This window comes from Mya arenaria, chromosome 11 (assembly GCF_026914265.1).
Source record: "Mya arenaria isolate MELC-2E11 chromosome 11, ASM2691426v1".
Taxonomy (NCBI): Eukaryota; Metazoa; Mollusca; class Bivalvia; order Myida; family Myidae; genus Mya; species Mya arenaria.
Genome location: NC_069132.1, coordinates 47,518,446 through 47,540,873, shown reverse-complemented (window position 1 = coordinate 47,540,873; position 22,428 = coordinate 47,518,446). Strand labels below are relative to the sequence as shown.

Below are 22,428 nucleotides of genomic sequence, written 5' to 3'. Positions count from 1 at the left end.
GGCGGTCAGTTAACCTACTCACCATTCCTGGGCATACTTAGGGCTCTGGCCTAAGCTGGTAACTAAGCACAAACCTACACCAGACTGACCACTACCCTACATAAATCAGAAGTAGTGGAAGAATAACAAGAGGCTGACGGAAACAACTGCACTCTTGACTATTCGAAAAGTCAGAAATGAAGCAAAGTAAACATATTATGCTCATTTTAAATGCGACATTATTTCAACTGGGGAGTGAGTCAGGAATTCGATCTAATCCTTCCCCACCAACAAGAGGGCCATGATGGCCCTGAATCGCTCACCTGCGTATCAGTTGCCTCTGTAGAGGGTCCATAAATTTTGCACCACCATATCAGAAATAAATGCAAACAGAACCCAGCGCAACTGTTTAATAAGTGTAGTGTAGTCTATTTTAGCAACAGAGAACTTGACCTTAACACAGACAACAAGGTAGCAATCCAAAGTTGTGTCTTAATATTAGCTACCCACACACCAAGTTTGGTGTCAATGGTCACAGCTTACTCAAGTTATTAAGTGGAAACTGAATTTCATTTTTAGCAACCTGAGTGACCTTGACCTTGATCACAGACACCTAGGTAGGAATCCCAAACTGCCTCTTGATATAAGCTACCTATATACGAAGTTTGGCGTCAATAGGCCAAAGCAAACTCAAGTTATTAGGTGGAAATTGAATTTCATTTTTAGCAACAGTGACCTTGATCACAGACATCTGGGTAACAATCCCAAGCTGCCTCTTGATATAAGTTACCCATACTTTAAGTTTGGAGTCAAAAGGCCAAAGCAAACTCAAGTTATTGAGCTGCAACTGAATTTCTGTTTTTAGCAACAGTGACCTTGACCTTGATACTATGGTCATGATTTGAACAATTACTGTAGACATCAGTGCCAGGATGCTTCAGGACAAATTTGGTTAAAATCCATCTAGTGGTTTAAGAGGAAATGTTGTTTAAAGCAAATTGTTGATGGACGATGGATGCCGGACGAAGAGCGGTCACAATAGCTCACCATGAGCCTAAGGCTCAGGTGAGCTAAAAAAATTGACTGCATGTATAGAGTAAGGGGTAAAGTAACTGACAGTTTAAGGTTTAAAAAATACTTGTTGTTGTTTAACAAAATCTTAAAACTTTTGCACAGTTGAGCTTAAGTTTTAACCAGCACAGATACTGTGAATATCCTTATTCCTATATTAGCTAACAACTTACCATCAAGGCTGACCGACGAAAGGTTGCGACCATTAAACCCCTGTAGTTTACCATCTTCTAAAGCTAGAAGAGCCCTTGCAACTTTTGTTCGTTCAAGCACTGACGTCTGCATTCTGTACACTTCAGTATGTATGGCAACAGAGTGTCCCATGTGATCAGCAATTAACTTCAGCTCATCATCTCTCATATCCATTATCTGTAAAATATGATAACCTATCAATTAAGAGTGCCATGGCCATGCCATAATCTATGGCATGTGATCTTAGACTGGTCAGACATCAGATAGTTACAGAGTTTGTTCCCGACCCAATATGGGATATATGGTTAAAATGTTCTGTGGAATAATTCCTATGGAGCTTGCTGGCTTTATCAAGTCTTTTAGGCTTGGTCATGCTGATCATCAAATATTAACATGTAATACTTAAAAACAGGAATTATGCTGTAGAAAAAATAGGGTTGGTATTTCAGCAATTTATTTAAGATGGCCCCTTGTTCACAAAGAAATTGCAAATCTGGATCAGGATAAAGATTTTTTTACTGTGAATTTCTTCCAAACCAATGTTTTAAAACAGGAATGACTCCAAATGAGTGAAAGAATTATAAAGAGAAATGCAATGATGCAAAGTGGTTTTATTTTATTGATGTCTTGAGACAGAAAATGTTGATTATTGATTTGAACTGAATTTAATAAATTTGGATCAGGTAAAATTTCAGGATCATTGAAAAATTGGATAATGCAAGACAGTGAACAATTGGACATTCGCTTCCCCTTGCAGCAAAAATTTTAAGAGACCTATTTACCTGAGTAGTAGTTGCCAAATACTTTCTCAGTTTTGTTGTCCTGACCCGTTCTGGAAAGGCAAGATTGTGACACTTAGATGTGACCACTCTCAGTGCTTCACAGCCATCCTGTGGTGAATCTGTACATCTGGAGAATAGGAACGTGTTTGTTGATGGTACACCAGCCTGTGCACGAACCCTCAAGAGGTGCGACAAACCTTCCACCATGTCGGTGCTTAGAATTACAAACACCTTCCTCAGTCCCCGAGTGCTCTTCCCTCTTACCTCAAGAAGTTCCATTCTGAAATGATAAAAGTAACTACTACCTACAATAGCAGAAAGAATGCTGACACTTATATGTTTGTCAATAAATTACTGTTTTTCCAAATGTAACGTTTAATTCTCCAGCATGTGTTTGATGACATCAGTACTTTTGAGACCTCAAAAGCTGTAATATTATCTTTAAAAGAACTGACCAGTATGTGGTAAGAAAACACAAGTGCCACATTTGTCAGGGTAAGACAAAGTGAATCTACCAGTCCCATGAGTTGTAAATAAGGAAATCTCACCCTGAGGGTTAGAGATATATGTCCAAAAATGAGGCTTGCCTTAGTTTTTGGACATATATTAATTATATCTAACCGGAGGGGTCAGATTTCCTTATCCACAACTCAAGGGGGGGGGGGGGGGGGGGGGGGGGGGGGGGGGGGTAGATTTGTTTTATCTCACCTATAAATTAATCTGTAATTAAAACACAGATTTGAAATTGTGAAGTACAGACAAACGGACACCGAGGCGATAACAAACTATGTTCCTTTGGGAGTATAAAAACAAACAAGTGTGACCAATTGACAATTTAAACACACAACTTGTTACTACTGCAAGTGCTGTATCGTTAAAATAGTAGTTGACTCTTTCAGTTATTTGGATATGCATATTTGCAACATGACTAGCTTTTTTTCAAATTCTTACGAATGAAAATTAGTCTGTCAGTAGTAGTCAGGTAGTTTGAGACAAATTTATCTCAGACTGGTATTTTGGCGGACAAATCTGTCCAAAGAGTGAGAAAAATTCTCAGTCCTTGGGGAATGGTTTTGTTACAGTTCTCTTGTGCCTCAGAGTGCACACAATCAAAGCCCTTGAATCGAGAATACCTTGTCTTACTCCAACAAACTTGAAAGGTACTTATAATTTGATACACTACTAAAACATCTGAAATCAGTTTTGAATGCCATAATCAGGAATATTGAGCATTACCTCTTTAACAGAGCCTTTTCACTGACAGCCAGGGAATTGTAGATTTCGGTGTTTGTGTCTAATTCATCTCCTCTTATTCGCTTCTGGAAGTCACTCACTTTCAGCTCAGAGACCTCATTTACTCTTCTTTTGTTGAAGAGTGCTATGCGGGCGATCAGTAAGTGTGTTATGTACACATACTCGGGATATGTTGGTGCTGGGTTTTCCATTTTTATTTGTATTTCTTCCACAAGAAATTTTTTGAGGGACACCAAATCTTCAGTAGAAGGAAGTTCACATCTTTTGTTCATTGCTTTTAGACGCTTGCTTCTGTTGGCGACTGATGAAACCTTTCCCTTCCACTCGGCATCGAACATTTCCGTGAACTCGTTTGCCTCTTTTTTCCGCCCACAGTCCTGTCTGCGAAGGCACATGCTTGATTTCAGCAGGCTTACCTGTTTTATATAATGTCCTAAGTTTAAGCCCAGCTGTGATGAACCAATTTCTTGATACATTTCTTTCACAGTTTTTGCCACCAAATCAAATTTTTGAGCACAGATGAAATGGCTTAAAGGATAGCTGAACAGTTCCTCTCCATTTTATCTTACAAGCAGTCTGGCTAAGCTTCTCATTTTTGTTCTCACATTGTCTTGATCTTTCAGTCTTTGCTCTTCTAGTGGTCCCAATCTTCCCAGATGATACAACCCAAACTGTCTTATTAACTCATCTTCCTGACAAACTTTCTTCAGACCAGGATTTTCTTTGGTTTCTTTCATTTTATCAATAACTTCATCTAACATTTCAATATTTTCATCCTGTTGTTGAAGAAATGGGGCTATTTCACATCTAGCTTCTCTAATGAAGTTTCTCTCAGTGTCATTTTCAGCCCCATCTGGTTTGAAACTGCAGGTTTTGACATGTGACCATAGAAGTTTGTGATGGTAAAAACCTTTACAAAAACGACAGTGAATATAGTCATATGCATTTGCTGGGACGCCTGGTCTCCTGTACACAATCAAATTCCCCTCTCCTTTCTGAAGAACCTGTTAAAACAGAATAAAGACGTTTATGATAGTCCTGCATATATCTCCAAAGAAAATATGCTGTAGTGACATTTTCTTTAGATATTCATGATTATAGTGTTTGCACACTTAACTTTAACTGAAAACCAATGATAACAACAGGATGAGTATTAAAGCCCAACTTATTCTTCAAATGGTCAAGCTAAAGGAACCTGTGGATCAAATTTGAAGCTTAAAGATGGAAAAGTAGGTCATGGTCACATTCATTTATTTTCCCACATACATGTAAAATAATGTACCTGATATTGAAAATAGCCCATATGTTTTCAATTTCTGCCAATACATACAACTTTGTTGGCCCTGAGAAACAAGTTCAATAGGCCTTGAATCTTATGCAACAAACCTCTTAGTCTAGTTGATTCTTCACGCCAAAGATCTAAGGACTTTTGGTCGTGTACATGAAGGATTTCATATACTGAGAGGCAAAAGAAAGTTAACAGTGTACCTAAATATTAATTTCTTTTGAATGAAAACAATTATCAACCTAAAATAAAAACTGGAAATGAATTTCAAACCATCGATGGAATAAATACAGTGACTTCGCGAGGAACAACGTTTGACATGATGTCATTATTGAAGTTGTTACAAGCATACCCACACGGCTCTTAGTGCATCTGTGAGTTTTGCCATAAAGACAAAAAGTAAAAGCAGAGTTTTGCTACACGGAGTACCAACATTGACATGCATAAGTTTTCCTTTTAAAATCATTCAAAAAATCATTTACCAAATTGGTAAAAGATAAAAAAAAAATTATTCACAAAACAAAAGTGTAAACTCTCTTTTGCCTCTCAGTACACGTGTATAAGAGGAATGTAGGTGACAAGTATGGTATGGCTAAGGAGCATGGATGAAAAATAAATGACCATAACTAACAAGAGGGCCAAGATGACCCTTAATTGCTCACCCGAGTAAAATTGATCCCAGGGGCATAATATGAACAATTTGGTAGAGGAACTTTAGTTGATGCTTTATGCCAAATATCTTAGCTCTAACTTTAATGGTTTCTGACAAGATTTTTTTATGAATTTTCCCTATATAACTCTATGTAGATTTGTTGATTCCCGGAACGGGGCCATTTTTGACCACAGGGGCATAATTTGAACAATCTTTGTAGAGGACCACTAGATGATGCTACATCCCAAATATCAAAGCTCTAGCTCTCCTGGTTTCAGAAAAGAAGATTTTCAAATTTTGTCCTTTGCCCTTTGAAACAATTATTGATGAAGCACAATGACATTCAAGGATCAGAAAAGCTTACCATGAGCACTTCGTGCTCAGGTGAGCTAAAAAGTCATTGCTAAATATTGCTTACCTCAACATTATGATTGAAGTTACCCTCATTATTTAATTTCTGTAGCTCTGCTCTTTTACTTTTGCTTTTCACCTCCATTTGACTGATTTTCCTCACCCTTGGTTCTGCTGCATGGACAGCGAATAGGTGTTTTGACATCTTAGACTTGTACAAGTTCTTGCAATAGAAGCAATAGCTCTTTTTAGAATAGTTCCTTTTGCCATCATTGGATTTGTAGGATTCAACATAAACTGAAATTGATATAAATGCAAGATCTGGATGATGCCTTAAATCAACTGCTTTCTAAGCAAGTTTGTTTTTGTCACAAAAAATAGGTCTCCCCCCACCCCCACCAACATTTTTCAAATTCAGCATTTTTTAAATTTTAAGCAAACCTTTGATAGGAATAATATTAAATGTCAATGCCACGCACACACGCACGCACGCACGCAGGCACGCGATGATGATGTATACGTGTATTGTGGGGTTGATAATGTATACATGTATTGTGGGGTTGATGATGTATACGTGTATTGTGGGGTTGATGGTGTATATGTGTATTGTGGGGTTGATGGTGTATATGTGTATTGTGGGGTTGTTGGTATATACGTGTATTGTGGGGTTGATGGTGTATATGTGTATTACACACACACACACACACATACACACACACACATTTAAGAAAATCTTTTTTTATAGAGCAAAAGACATAAGGGCAAACAAACAAGTTTCTTTAGGCCTTAAGTGTTCATTTACCATTTTTAAAGCAAGATTTCTTCCACGTCTTCCCATGATGTCCATCACTAGTATTCTTGCTTGTAGCATCACTGAAATAGACAAGCAACCATGTGTCGTCCCCGGTTTTAACCACGTGGTTTTAACCGGTTAAAACCGCCCCGGTCAATACTCCCAAAGTGGTCAATACTGGTCAATACTGGTCGATAGAAAATATTAACTTTTCTTTTTACATTTTTCAGCATATTTCTTTAATCATACACTACTCATAGTAGAAATATCAGATATACAATGAAATATGCAGTTAAATACATTTGTGTATCAATATATTACTGGATATATGGACCATTGAAGTTTGCAAGACCTGATCATGTGGTCAATATACTTTGATAAGGTGGTCGATTGAGGTTTAAATAGCGGGTGTAAGTGGTCAATATACCTGAATAAAGTGGTTACTTGAGTTTAATAACCAGTTTATATTGTCGAAAGGCCTTAATTAAGTGATTGATTGAGATTGTATTAGCCAGTGAATCAATGTATGTGATCAATATGCTAGGTTAGTTGGTCTATTGAGATTTAAATAGCTAATGTATGTGGTCAATTGTCTAGATGAAGTGGTCGATTGAGATTTTCATAACCAGTATATGTGGTCAATTGCTCTGAAGAGGTGGTCGATTGAGACTTTCATAGCCAGTGTATGTGGTCAATTGCTCGGAATAGGTGGTCAATTGAGATTTTAATAGCCAGTGTATGTGGTCAATTGATCGGAAGAGGTGGTCAATTGAGATTTTCATAGCCAGTGTATGTGGTCAATTGCTTGGAAGAGGTGGTCAATTGATATTTTCATGACCAGTGCATGTGGTCAATTGCTCGGAAGAGGTGGTCAATTGAGATTTTCATAGCCAGTGTATGTGGTCAATTGTCCAGATGAAGTGGTCAATTGAGACTTTCATAGACAGTGTATGTGGTCAATTGCTCAGAAGAGGTGGTCGATTGAGACTTTCATAGCCAGTGCATGTGGTCAATTGCTCGGAAGAGGTGGTCGATTGAGACTTTCATAGCCAGTGTATGTGGTCAATTGCTCATAAGAGGTGGTCAATTGAGATTTTCATAGCCAGTGTATGTGGTCAATTGCTCGGAACAGGTGGTCGATTGAGACTTTCATAGCCATTATATGTGGTCAATAGCAATGTTGAAAATGCCAACAATCATATAGTCAAAGAATCAGTTTTTGTCATCCTAGTTCAGCATGAGATTAAACATCGATCATAATCTACCAGCTTCACAGCAGGTTGCAATAACATGGTGTGGATTAAACATCTGTCATGGTTCAATCAGTTGACATGTTTTATGACACACCTACTTGTAAATGATTGGCTACCTGAATATAGTATTCATCATGGTAAGCACCTCTTTAATATAATTGGTCCTTTATTTTAAGGTGACCACTCCTCCTTATTTTTATTGGGGTACCTGATACCTGTTGATTATTCAATTTCTTAATTATCCCCTCCCCAACTAATCTTGGTGTAGTAGTCCTCTAGTCTGATTTAGCATAAAGGTGTTGATTGCACATGTATGCCCCTGTAAACCCTTTAACCATATAATAATCTGAGAAAATGTTGGCAAATTCAGCAGATTCTATTATATGGGTATCGTCTAATCTCTCAAAAAGTAAATATGTTGCTTATACTCTGTATCCTAATGAATGGCAATATCTTTAAATTTGAATACCATAAACATATATTATTTCATGTTCATAAAGGCATGCATAAGAAAAATAATGTCGAGGAGGTAAAGGGTTAATGATGATCTTATTGCAGGCTAAAGACAGCTGACCCTTTTTAGTCAAGAAGTTGTGTAAAAAAATATATATATTTTTTATATGAATATTTTGATCCATTCTGTGGTTATTCAACTAGTGATCATAACCACTTTGTGTTTAGTATCAACACTTGTATATTTCATGTAGATCTATTAAAGTATAGAAACTCCTTATTTTTATATTAAATAAAATCATGTAAATACTGGTATGAGGTAAAATAAATAAATTTAAAATTAAGGCCAATATGGTGGACAAATGAGATTCTATTCATTAGCAAACTTTGCATTTAATATGCTTTAAGATAAAAGGTGGACAATTGAGATTGTATTCACCAATGCAAGTGATAAGATACTAAATTGAGACTTAAAGTTTAATAGCCAGTGTATGTGGTGGTCAATATTCTCTTATATTTATAAGGTGGTTGATTGAGATTTTGATAGCCAATTCATGCGGTTAATAATTAATATGGTTTAATAAAGTGGTCAATTGAAATTATGATAGTCAATGTATGTGGCCAATATGCTCAGTTAAAGTGGTAAATTGAGATTCAAATATTCAACGTGTAGTTGTTATGCCTGGATAAAGTGGTTGATTGAGATATCAATGTGGTTATTTAAGCTCAAATAAGGTGGTCAATTGAGATTTCTAAGTGGTCATTATACCCAGATAAAGTGGTTGATTGAGATTTCCATAAGGTCATTACCCCAGGATTAGGTGGTTGATTAAGTTTTCTATATGGTCAATATGCCCGGATAAGGTGGTCGATTGACATTTCATTAAGATTACTAAGTGGTCATTATGCCAAGATAAGGTGGTCAATTGAGATTTCTAAATGGTCAATATGCATAGTCTGGTGGTCAATTGGGATTTCTTAGTGGTCATTATGCACGGATAAGGTGGTCAATTGAGATTTTTATGTGGTCAATATGCCTAGTCAGGTGGTCAATTGAGATGTCTAGGTGGTCATTATGCCCAGATACGGTGGTCAATTGAGATTTTTATGCAATTAATATGCCTAGTCAGGTGATCAATTGAGATTTCTAAGTGGTCATTATGCCCGGATAAGGTGGTCAATTGAGATTTTTATGTAGTCAATATGCCTAGTCAGGTGGTCAATTGGGATTTCTAAGTAGTCCTTATGCCCAGGTAAGGTGGTCAATTGGGATTTTTATGTGGTCATTATGCCCGGATAGGTGGTCAATTGAGATTTTTATGTGGTCAATATGCCTAGTCAGGTAGTCAATTGGGATTTCTAAGTAGTCCTTATGCCCAGGTAAGGTGGTCAATTGGGAATTTTATGTGGTCAATATGCCCGGATAAGATGGTCAATCAACATTTTTATGTGGTCAAAATGTTCAGATAATTGGTTTATTGGAGTTTATTTCATATTTAAGTCATTCATTTATACAAAATTCACAATACATAACACATCTAACAAACTGGTGAGTAAAATAGAGGGTTTTAGCTTCTTTCTAAAACTATGATAGGAGATAAATGGATGGTCATTTCAATCGACCAGTATTGACCAGTATCGACCAGTATTGACCGGATAAAACCAGTATTGACCGCCGCCCGGTCAATACTCATATTGACTGGTCAATTGACAACCCTGGTTGCCCAATCAGGTGATTGACCTAGGCAAATATTTCTTGTCTAAAATAAAATTTAAAATCTTTAAAATCGGTTTCTTAGATAGTGCTCCAGACACAAAACAGGAAGGACGGACAGAAAGACAGACAATGCTAAAACTAATCCCCTCTGTATTTTGTAGGGATACTTCATGTTTATACTAGAAAGCTGTATTAAGAAAACGCCAATTTACCAATGCTAATTTTAAAAAGGCACACATACATACTCTGACCATGAGCATAGTCCTCCTAGTTTAATACTTACAACTCGCTAGATGTGGATGGCCCCAACACTGGTAAAGTCCTCTGTTTCCTGGGTGGCTCATTATCTCCTATATCTTCACTAGAAGCCACTCTCCCTATTGCAGTCCAAGATCTCTTGTTTGTTTGTGTTACAGGAATTATAACAGATGAATCGTCATCTTCATCGTCATCTTCATATCTACAGTTTGTGTGAAATATAAACAAGAGCTTGTTTTTTAAAACAACATACATGTATGCCTCCCCTAATTCCAGTCCACAATATTATACTGATATATATGATAAAGGTCTGAATTAACAAAATTATCTTACAATGGTTTGCGCACAAAAGCTTTAGCTCGCTTCCAGTATGAAAGTTAACACATTTAAGGGGCACAAATTTTGTGGGTTCTTATATAGACCCCATATTTAATATAGGTCTCACTAGAAAGATCTGAAAAAAGGACATCATGCAAATCCTGATATGTAGTTGTCATAGTTCCCAAGAAGCAGAAAATAAAATTCCCCAAACTTTTTTTGGATGAAATTCCAATTCTTCTTGACTAAAACTTTGTATATTCACACAAGTTCCCTAAGCCTTCCCCAAAATGCTCACAAAGTACACTGAATCAAAATGACAGATGACTGCTGACCACAAATGAGCACTTTGTGTCTAAGTTTAAATCATTTAAATGTAAACATTAGCTAAGTCTTGCTTTAAAACCCTGTTTTAAATTGTAGTAGCCCTATCATATCTTTATGTGAAATACACATACCCTCTCCTGACAGTACCGATGGTGCATAGCTTGAACCAGATGAAAGTACAATACTCTCATCATCTGATGGTAGTCCATCGTAATCACATCCCAATTCATTTTCAGAAAATTGCCTCGAAGGATCAACAACAGCAACTTGTCTTCCTGAAAATTTCCAGTAATCTTTGAACAACTTTGGGACACAACATAATGCTATTGTACTGGTAAAAAATATATTTAACCAGGGATCACTTTTGGGCGCGATTGCGATATTCTCGCGTTATTTTGACGAAAATCGCATAAAATTTACTCAAATGCGATTAAAAATCGCATCCGCGCATCTCTTTCCTAATTTGCGACTTTTCACTGCAATGGAGACTTGTCGGTAACTTGTTTAATCATCTGTGGTTCATTAGACGCTTGCATTTTCCTTTTAGGACGAGTGGCATATCCATATAATTATTGTTCATTTTTAATTAACCCCCTCTCCGCGTATGAAGCCTATTCATTTACAAATGACACTTGGAATCCCTAACTGTGGGTATCCCCCTTTTTACCGACAGCGACTCGCTTTAGGTTAGACACTACCAAATGAAATCCTTCTTTGTTCTATAGTAAATTCCTGAACTTTAGGCGCAAACTACACTATGACCAAGGTACGATTGAGTACCATAGCCATACATGACTAAAAAGATATGTCCATTCTGCATTGAATAAGGCATGTTAGAAAAAAAAAATGTTTCTCCCAAGAAAGATATTGTCACCGGAAATAACATACTGTATTTTCTGCTGGCGTGCACAACACATTCACAAACCATACCGTGTTGTAAAAGAACAGGTAAACTCCACTAAGAGTATAGGAGTTCAGCTTGTTTTTATTTTTCTCATTCTACATTGCATTAGCTTGAATTTGATACCAACAGATACAGTATATCTCAAAATGGGAAAAAACAAGCTCAAAACAAAATATTTTATTTTATTAACTGAGAAAAAAGTGGATAACGAGTTCTACTACCAGTCCGCATTTGGTATAGTCTAACCTTTAAGCGAAATTGATTGTTTCGATTGCGTCATTTAATATTTAATTCGCATTTGGTATATTCTAACCTTTAACAGGTTTGATATTGTGCGAAAATCACCGTCCACGAGTTGTTCTCGGACTCGAAAATGGTGCTTAAAGTTATAAGCGTTTTCTAACACTGATCAAACTGTGAGATAACAGGTCCATGAGACACATGTTCTGGTGACATATGCACTATGTGTTTGTTTATTGCTGTGTATTTGGGTAGAGAAGTCGGACATGCATGACGTTCTCAAAACTGTTTTGTTTATTTACAAAGATAAATTGTTCTTACAAATGCACAGATGCTTTATTTTCATTGTAATGAAGGCTGTCCGCTGATGTAAAATCTCATTGTTACACGACGTAAAAAGAAAAAATCCCATTCATTTTGTCAAAATCTCATTGATTCAAGGCTAATGGGATATAATCTCATAAAGGCATTTGTCAAAAGTGATCCCTGTTTAACACATGCGCTTTAAGTGTGGTCAAAAACACACCCACTTACGATTTTTATATAAAACTCTGGCATAATCATACATGTTTAATTAAATGCATTAGTGCAAGATATTGCCAGGTGCAAGCATAGACAGTAGACACTTGTAAGGTCAAATTTCATTGGGTTTTGTTTTGGGGTTTTTCGCCATATTAACAGCATTTCAGTCATTATGTCAGTCAGTTCACCTACTTACACTGTTCCTGCACAAGCTAAGTCTTATTAAGCGGGTTACCAGTATAATGTGCACATACTTAATTTATGACAGTGAAGACAGCTGCCCTACTTCAATCAGAGGTAGGGGGAAAATGTCTGTAGAAATATTTTCATGACTAATCCCCACACAAATTATGTGGACAGGCTGGGGCTCTAACTCTTGACCCCTGGATTGTCTGTCAGACACTCTACTGTCTGTCAGACACTCTACTGACTGAGCTTACAAATATTGGCAAATTTCATACTAGTGCATTGATTCTTGAAGGTTTACAATAAGACTGCAGATTGTATACTTTCTCTCTACTTTCATTGTTGGTGTTTTAATACATGTATGTCCATGACAATAGAACACTGCAATTTTTTTTTAATTGTATCAACCAAGCTAACCAGGCTCAGCGCCATATAAATAATAAACTGTACATGTTTAAGGTGTATCAATGAACTTATATCGATACCATAAATCCAGGCAGAATTGCATTTCCTAAGATTCATGCAGGTGTGTTACTACACAAGTTCCTGCTGAAGGAGCACATGTTAGCAACACTATCACTGGTCACCCATCTCAACATCTGGACAAACAAAGATAATAATTTATATTTTAACTAAAAAAAATGTTTTTAAAGTTCATGAAGAAATGACAAGGTATGGACCAGACCCATAAACAAATCATTTTTTACTTTTGACCTCTAAGTGTAACCCTTACTGTAGAGCTCGGACCTGTGTCTTGCACGTTACACACTGTCTCGTGATGGTATTAATTTTTAAAAGTTATTTCAAAATCCATCAAGGGAAGACAAAGTTATTGACCGGACATGAAAAATATACCCTATTTTTAGCTTTGGCCTCTAAGTATGACTTTGACCTTGACACTAAGGACCTGGGTCTTGCATGTAACATATCAACTCATGAAAGTGAACTCTTTATGGTACTTGAGAAAATTAAACTGAAGTCAGTATCATACCGAGTCCATAGTTCGTCCTGCTCTGTCTGTCATGGGGGTTGGTGGCATTGGGCTGCCCCAGCAAAAGGTCGCCTTCTATCTGCATTAGTTCACTAGTGGGATCTACTGGCTGATTCAGAGGGTTCACATTTGAGTTCTGTAATGCTAATTCCTGTAAAACACCATGGACTGATGCAATAACACTTTACCTTCTAAATATATTGAAAATAGGCAAGTCCAATTTAATTTTGCAACAGCCCATTACTAGTTTTAGGGATTTCACTCCTAAAATTGACACTGGAAATTCTGATATGTTGAGTCTGTCATCAATGTGGATCCTGGCCAGATGCACAGACTTGCCTGGCTCTATAATGGTGGCAAAGCCCTAAAGATATCACCATTGGGCCTAACAAGAAATATTTGTAAAATATATATGCTATGCTAGCATCAACAAATTAGTCACATTACACTGAGTTTAAGCTGCCAATTTGGGATCACCAAAACCTTTTTTGGTCACTGTGACCTCAAACTAAATAGATCATCTGCATGACCAAACTCACTGTCAAATATAATTATTAACTGTAGGGCTAAGTGTTCTCTAGCTATGTCAGAAAAGGTTTTATAGTCAAGGTCACTGTGACCTTGAGCTTTGACCTACTAGCCTCGAAATCAACAGGAGTCATCTAATGGTCATGACCATCCTCCCTACCTAATATTGGGACTGTAGGACCTAGCTTTTTCAAGTTATTAGTCGAACAAGGTTTAAAAGTAAAGGTCAGTGTGACCTTGAGCTTTGACCTACTAGCCTCTAAATCAATAGGGGCCATCTGCTAGTCACAAACAACCTCCTTACCAAATATGAGATATGTACTAGTGTAGATCCAAATGTTCTCTGGCTATAGGCCTCATATGGAACAGTATTTAGCAAAAGGGAGATTCAGCATTGGTCAAAATTAGCCTACGAACAGTCAATCGGGACAATGCTGTTCTCTTATCATCAGAAAGGTTTGTACATCATTATGGAGGAGTATGAAAACAATCAACTACATGGCTCAGATGTCTGAATGCCTCTTTTCCTAAATCATGTCTCATACTGTGGAATCATTTATTTTCACATGGATCAAATTTCGTGACAATGGCTAAGACAGTTTCACATGGACTAAAAACATTTCAAGAAAGGCTGATAAAAAGGTCACAAACACCCATTTCCCCTGCCAAAGGATCATTTTACTGAAACATGAAAGGCCAGGTGCTCACCTTCTAATTACCAACTACTTATACTCCAAGTTTGACTTGAATCATGTTAAATATTTTGTAGATATGCTCTGGACAAACTTTTCAGGACGCATGCATACACAGACACTTACCTTTACCACATAAAAATACAAAGCGCAGGTTAAATGTTAGCTCTGGTTTTAAATGTGTGCAATTGTCGGAGCATGTAAATTAAACCAACACAAAAATATATGAGTCTACAGTGCCAGCACTGGACACTCACCTCTAGTGTTTCCTGCTGTTCCCGGATGAGGCTGGGCTCCACCGCGGGCTCCTGATTGCCAAGCCTGTCAGACATGTGCTTCAGCGTATGTGTCAACTGTTGTAGTTCATCCCAGAACTTGTTGGTGCCATGAGGAATATCTGCAATAAGCATTAGTCCAATAATTGTGATGTGCAATGTGATAAGGGCAACCTGTTGGCTTCATATTTATAAAAGGCAAGTTTTGATAAAACCAACATTGCTTCAGCGACTAGTGTTGACCAAGATCAGCCTGTGCATCCATACAGTCTGGTTACTTATAAGGGCCCACACCATTCTCTGGAAGTCTCTGAAATGCTTCATTAGACATCTGATAGGCATCAATGACCTAATAGTGACAAATGTGGACTCTGACCCAACAATGTAGATGCACAAACTGATCATGATCCACCTTGATCTCATCGTCCACAATGTTAGTTTTGATGCGTGACATAGACCATATCAATTTGCAGATATTTCTGATTGATTAGTTATAGATTGCAGGTTATACAAGTACACATGTAGAAACTCCCTGTCTCTATCCTCATGTCTAGCTACATTTGCAACACTGTATCACAAGTTAAAAACCTGGCACCAACCTTTCGCATCACCATCCTGCAAATCAGTGGCTTGTTTGATCAGCTCCTCTGCAGCTGTCTGTATAGACTTAAGGCTGGTAAGTCGCACAGCCATCTCCTTCATCAGGGCCTAAAATGGGCAAAACTGCATATTTATCTGTGATTTGTTCATTTAGATCTTACACTTACTCTGTCAGATTGAATTAAATAAATACACTTGTACAAATGCAGGCTGTCAACAAGCTTTCGACAAAAATTTAAGAATAAATAATATAATGGAAATTACAACGTAAATAACAGTTTTTTTTTATGATGGCCACAAAAGTTCCAACACACACGCGCACATGCATTAAGTTGAATATTTGGCAATAAAACTGTGTTTAAAAAGTGACTAATAAGCTCTTTTTATTCGTTTAATAGGAGTTCACCTCCTAACTATGTACATTAATAACAATTTGTATTACATGTACTTGCTTTAATCTTGACAACAGCACCAAATGCAAATGCTTTCTGATATTTTCGTCCTGATCAGCATGCATAATAATGAAATACATGTTGTATACAAGCTCATCAGGGCCAGGCTAATGAATAATTAAAGTAGCGTACAGGGACCATTTTGGCCCAAGTTTTCAGTGAGAGTATTTCTCTCATTTGTCAAATTTTGGTGAGAGATTTTAAATGTTGATGAGAAATTTTATGAAAACCATACAATTTCATTATTTGAATATATTCTATATAAATAAAAGAACAGTTTGTTAATAAGCTGATTTTGGGGAAGACGTTGGGCTTGTTGTATTGGAGAAAAAAAGTGAGTGGTAAAGTTTTTTTCGGGGAAACATTTTACTCATCTTTACCATATATCAGAAGGTGTCGTCTGACAAAGTCGCATACAGACAGATAATGAACACACAATTTGATTAATGAATTAAAATGTGTGAAAATAATCACGATGTTGTACATAAACTGTTGCAAATTACAGTACTACACACACACATATTGAATATGATAAGAAAACTCACTATCAATAAGAAACATAATCAAATAAAGACTTGACCTTGTTTCAAATAAATGTGTGCATGATTCAACCTAACCATCATCAATATAGGTATTCCTATCACTTAAATAGTCAATCAAACGAATGTTACCGTTCTGTATCATGCTATCTAATATTTTGGTTGAACCCGTCGTCTGCGTGTATTTATCAACTTTATTTTCGGTATCACCGTCAAGTGATTGTGTACATCATAATTAAAAATAAGGGAATTCCCTGATGTTTGGTTGCGCAATACACAGTCACGTGACAGGGTATTCCTCAACCGGAAGTTGACATAAATAGCCTCTCTTGATCAATGAACGACGTTGTTACAAGCACGCTTCAAGTCAATGATCTGCAAAGGTGGGTGATGTGCGCACGCATTTCTTTGTCATTTCCGGAAAGCTACAACCGAAACCAGAATAAGCGATACACGATAGTCGTTTGTTAAATGGAAACATTTCAGGAGCGTTGCTTGTTTTGCTGAATCAGTCTATGACTTGGTGCGATTGCTTTTCGGACGCGAATCTACAATTTTTACTGCTGCAGATTTGAGTGCGAGATTTTCTCTCATTAAGTCAATTTGTGTGCGAGATCTGTCATTTTTGTGCAAGATATCGCGGAAATCGCGCCTCAAAATGATCCCTGAGCCTATATATGTATGTAGACCTATGACAATGCTGTTTATATATTTTAGAAGGTATTTTTTGCAGTACACGGCTAACTTAACTGCACACTTACATTATTACCGGAGATCTGGTCCTGTATCTTGCTGGGGTGTACCTGCTCCTCAGTCATAATCTGTGTCTTCAGCATGTTCTCCAGATTGTTTGAAGTCTGGGCCTCCAGCATGTTGCCCAGATTATCTGTAGTCTGGGCCTCCAGCATGTTGCCCAGATTATCTGTAGTCTGGGCCTCCAGCATGTTCTCCAGATTATCTGTAGTCTGGCCTCCAGCATTTCGTCCAGATTGTCTGTAGTCTGGGCCTCCAGTATGTTCTCCAGATTGTCTGTAGTCTGAGCCTCCAGCGTGTTCTCCAGATTGTCTTTAGTCTGGACCTCCAGCATTTCGTCCAGATTGTCTGTAGTCTGGGTCTCCAGCATGTTCTCCAGATTGTCTGTAGTCTGGGCCTCCCGCATGTTCTCCAGATTGTCTGTAGTCTGGGCCTCCCCATGTTCTCCAGATTGTCTGTAGTCTGGGCCTCCAGCATGTTCTCCAGATTGTCTGTAGTCTGGGCCTCCAGCATGTTCTCCAGATTGTCTGTAGTCTGGGCCTCCAGCATGTTCTCCAGATTATATGTAGTCTGGGCTCCAGCGTTCTCCAGATTATCTGTAGTCTGGGCCTCCTGCATGTTCTCCAGATTGTCTGTAGTCTGGGCCTCCAGCATGTTCTCCAGATTGTCTGTAGTCTGGGCCTCCAGCATGTTCTCCAGATTATCTGTAGTCTGGGTCTCCAGCATGTTCTCCAGATTATCTGTAGTCTGGGCCTCCAGCATGTTCTCCAGATTGTCTGTAGTCTGGGCCTCCTGCATGTTCTCCAGATTATCTGTAGTCTGGGCCTCCAGCATTTCGTCCAGATTATCTGTAGTCTGGGCCTCCTGCATGTTCTCCAGATTGTCTGTAGTCTCTGCCTCCAGCATGTTCTCCAGATTGTCTGTAGTCTGGGCCTCCAGTGTTGTCCAGATTGTCTGTAGTCTGGGCCTCCTGCATGTTCTCCAGATTATCTGTAGTCTGGGCCTCCAGCATTTCGTCCAGATTATCTGTAGTCTGGGCCTCCTGCATGTTCTCCAGATTGTCTGTAGTCTGGGCCTCCAGCATGTTCTCCAGATTGTCTGTAGTCTGGGCCTCCAGCATGTTCTCCAGATTGTCTGTAGTCTGGGCCTCCAGCGTGTTGTCCAGTTTGTCTGTAGTCTGGGCCTCCTGCATGTTCTCCAGATTGTCTGTAGTCTGGGCCTCCAGCATGTTCTCCAGATTATCTGTAGTCTGGGCCTCCAGCATGTTCTTCAGATTGTCTGTAGTCTGGGCCTCCAGCATGTTCTCAGATTCTGTAGTCTGGGCCTCCAGCATGTTCTCCAGATTGTCAGTAGCGGCCACCAATTCTTAAATATTTTTTTTATAAAATTATCGCAAATGGTGACAATGTCAACAGACAGCATGAGCACTGCAATGTATCCACATAAATATTAACAATAGGGCCCAAAGGGCCCTGGGTCGCTCACCTTAGGAAAAGGTCAAAGGTCACAGTGGAGCCATTTACAGAGGACCACTAATGTTGTCCACCAAATATTGGTAGAGGACCTCTAGATGATGTTATACATCAAATTAATATGAAAGCTCTGGGACTTGTAGTTTCAGACAAGAAGATTTTTGAAAATTGCATTTTGAAAACCTAATCTTTGACCCCGTGACCTACTTATGCAACCAGTCAGAACCATTTGAACAATTCTGCTAGGGGACCACCCAGGGATCATTCTTTTTGAGTTTGGACAAATTCCTATTAGCGGTCAAGAGAAGAAGACTTTCGTTTGAAGTTTTCCTTATATAATTCAATGTAAAATTGTGACCCCCAGGGCGGGGTCAATTTTATCCCCAGGGGCATAATTTGAACAATCTTGGTAGAGGACCTCTAGATGATGCTATAAACCAAATATCAAAGCTCTGGGCCTTGTAGTTTTAGACAAGCAGATTTTTGAAAATTGCATTTTGAAAACCTATTTTTTGACCCTGTGACCTATTTATGCAACCAATCAGAACTATCTGAACAACTTTGGTAGGGTACCACCTAGGGACCATTCCTGTGAAGTTTGGTCAAAATCCAATGAGCAGTTTCAGAGGAGATGTTTAAGTAAAAAATTTGATGCACAACGGACGACGGACAAAGGCCGGTCACAATAGCTCACCCTGAGCACTTTGTTGGAGTTATGCTCCGGATAAAATTGTTTTGGACGGGCGGACGAAGGGCATTTCTAATATACCCCTTGCCTTTGGCGGGGGGATAAATAAATTTTTTCAACATGAACTGAAAATAAACTCACAGACACTATTGCATGGTTTCATCTCATCTCGTTTTTGAAACATAACAAAATTCAATGATTTTTTTTTTCAATAAAACCAAACAGGATAATTAGAATATAGAACAATGATGTAGCTATAATTGAAAATATGCAAAATATCACCTTTAACTTAATCTTGAGATTTTATTTAATGGTATATTGATTTTGTGCCTACTTTAAGCAGCGTAAATATACAGCAGGAAATTATCATACCTCAATACCTACAACATTATGGGATATTTCATTTTTTGTCTAAGATTTAAACCATGCAACAATGCATTCAACAGCATGAACTGTGTTTACCTGTGTCAGCTTTTCTCTGTAAATTTATAAAAAAATTATTAGCCAGTTCTAAAGGCGGATGCTAGGTAGTTTCCAACAATCATATTTCATGTAGTTGTGCTTAAAGGGAGATGTGCCGGGTCAAGCAGGTTTTCTCTGTAAAATCATGAACAGATCGATTTTTGTAACACTTATGTGTACTTTTCACTAAACTCTACACTTCAAACCCTCCAGGAGGAAGTTTTCGATTAATTTTACCGGACCTGAAAACAATCCGCTGAAGAAATCCCTATACAAAAATACATTCTACATTTAGCGATCATTCTATATTTAGCTCATCGCTGAGCTTACTATTCATGGTGGCCCAGGCATTTTGAAACAAATGGCGACGTCGATAGTCAGCAAGGTACACCGAATGCGTATTTTGGGTGAAGTGATCACATGACAATCCAAAAACCACCACGGCTTTACGTGGGAAATACAAAAATAGCTAACCTATGCGCGTCGCATAGGATAGAAAACACCATTTATATATCTTTTTTTGATAAAATATTGGTTTGAAATATTTCGGGTGTAAATCAATATTTGAGCTTCAAATAATGATATTCAACTGACCCTTTTCACAAATCTGTTCCATTTATCAATCCTGCACATCTCCCTTTAAAGCCATATGTCAATGGACTTTGAAAACATCTGAGGTGGTACTTGGTATGCAAACTTTAACATAAGTGGTTACGCCGACGTGGACGCCGACGCTCGGGTGACTAGTATAGCTCTCCTTATTCTTCGAATAATTGAGCTAAAAAAATGACATTTTGTGTTCTATTGTGTAATAGAACTATGTGGGGCACAATGATATGTTTACTTTGTAAATAAATAGTAATTTCTGTCCAGTAAATAGATTTCAAATCATAAATGTTTATGAAAACAAATGGCATAAAACAAAAAGAAGTGTTCAATTTGCTTCTTAGAAACGACAGAAATGAAACAATGAAACAAACTGAGCCTACTTTCTCAATGTGAGTCTGTTGTATGAGCCTGAATCTCAGATCGTGGGTCATTTCTATATATCCTTCCATCTTCAGAAGAGAAAAAAAGAGTAACAAGCTCTGAGTATACATACCTCCCAAGGCAAATCCTTAATGCCGTAATCATACAGTAACTCTTCACCTTGTGGAATATCTTTAGCAGCAAACAAGCAAAGATATGGCCTTTTGTTGAACTCCAGGGTTTTCATAACACAATTTTTACCTTTACCACCGTGGTTCACCAGACGACCTAGCCGAGGCCCAACATCTAATTCACTAGTAGCATCCATACTATATAAATGAAAAATGTTTTAAAAATAAGAATTCTTCCAATCACCTGTGCTCAAATTGGCACCTTTGGGAGATTATTATCCTAGTGGTCAAAATGTTGTGGAAAAAATAGACTTCAATCATAAGCTCAATCACTTTCTAGCAGATATTAACTGGTAGAATATTTTTTTAAATTTCTTTTTTTGTTCAGAATATTGCGCTATTCAACTTTAAAAGTTATTTTTATTACAACTTCTAACATACTTACCACCACCCTTTCCTTTTATATTGGAAGAAGTATCTAAACACGGATGGTTCACGTTCTTCACGTTCTTCCCCTTCTCTTTCTGTTATCAGTTCGCCGGGATAAATCATTAAGAAATCTCCTTTTGTTCTATTTATTGTTGTTCTAACACCAAGACCTATCAAGCAAAACAAAAACAAAAACAATTATATAAACAAGAGGGCCATGAAAGCCCTACATCACTTACCCAAGAACACTGCTCTAGTTTAATCAAATTCAAAGGCAAATATTACACATGGTTTTACTACAACTTGACTTACTTTTTGACACTCAGTTTGGTACTTACTTTGACCAAAGACCTATAAACTATAAGGATACGCAACTTCTACATAGAAATAGAACAAATATCGTAAAACTTCACAAGGCAGAACGAGACTTTGCGAGAACGGAAATACTCGGATGTTTACACTGGCCGCCATTTTGTATTAACACACGATTGGTCGCTAAAATATTTTACAATTTTGTTTCAACATTGCTTATATGATCTGACAAAACTTCTCCCTGATTTGCAAGTGTAGTGAGAGCCCTTTAGTTTAATTTACTTTAATTTCTCTGTCTACACTCTCTGGATAAAAATTTTCAAGTGTCTGAACAGCCAAAATAGAAAATGTATGAGTTTGAAGAGGACATGTCTTCTATGTATTATAGTTAAGATTTTTGGCCTGTCTAGAGATGTATGGTGGCCAATGTATATACATGTACACAGTTTGTTTTGTCTAAAATATGTTCCAGTTTATTGATAACATAAATCAAAATTTAATACCTTTTGGTGGTATATGTTCAATAACAAAATCTTTGAGGTCCTCCCCTGAATCAATGCAGTCTGCTGCCACATTCTCCTGTTTCTTTCTGGTCTCA

General features: G+C 37.7%; 1 pseudogene; it reads right to left on the bottom strand.

Moving 5' to 3' along the window:
- Positions 1-3,256: 3,256 nt before the first annotated feature.
- On the bottom strand, positions 3,257-22,415 carry LOC128208594 (uncharacterized; annotated as a pseudogene).
- Positions 22,416-22,428: the final 13 nt, after the last annotated feature.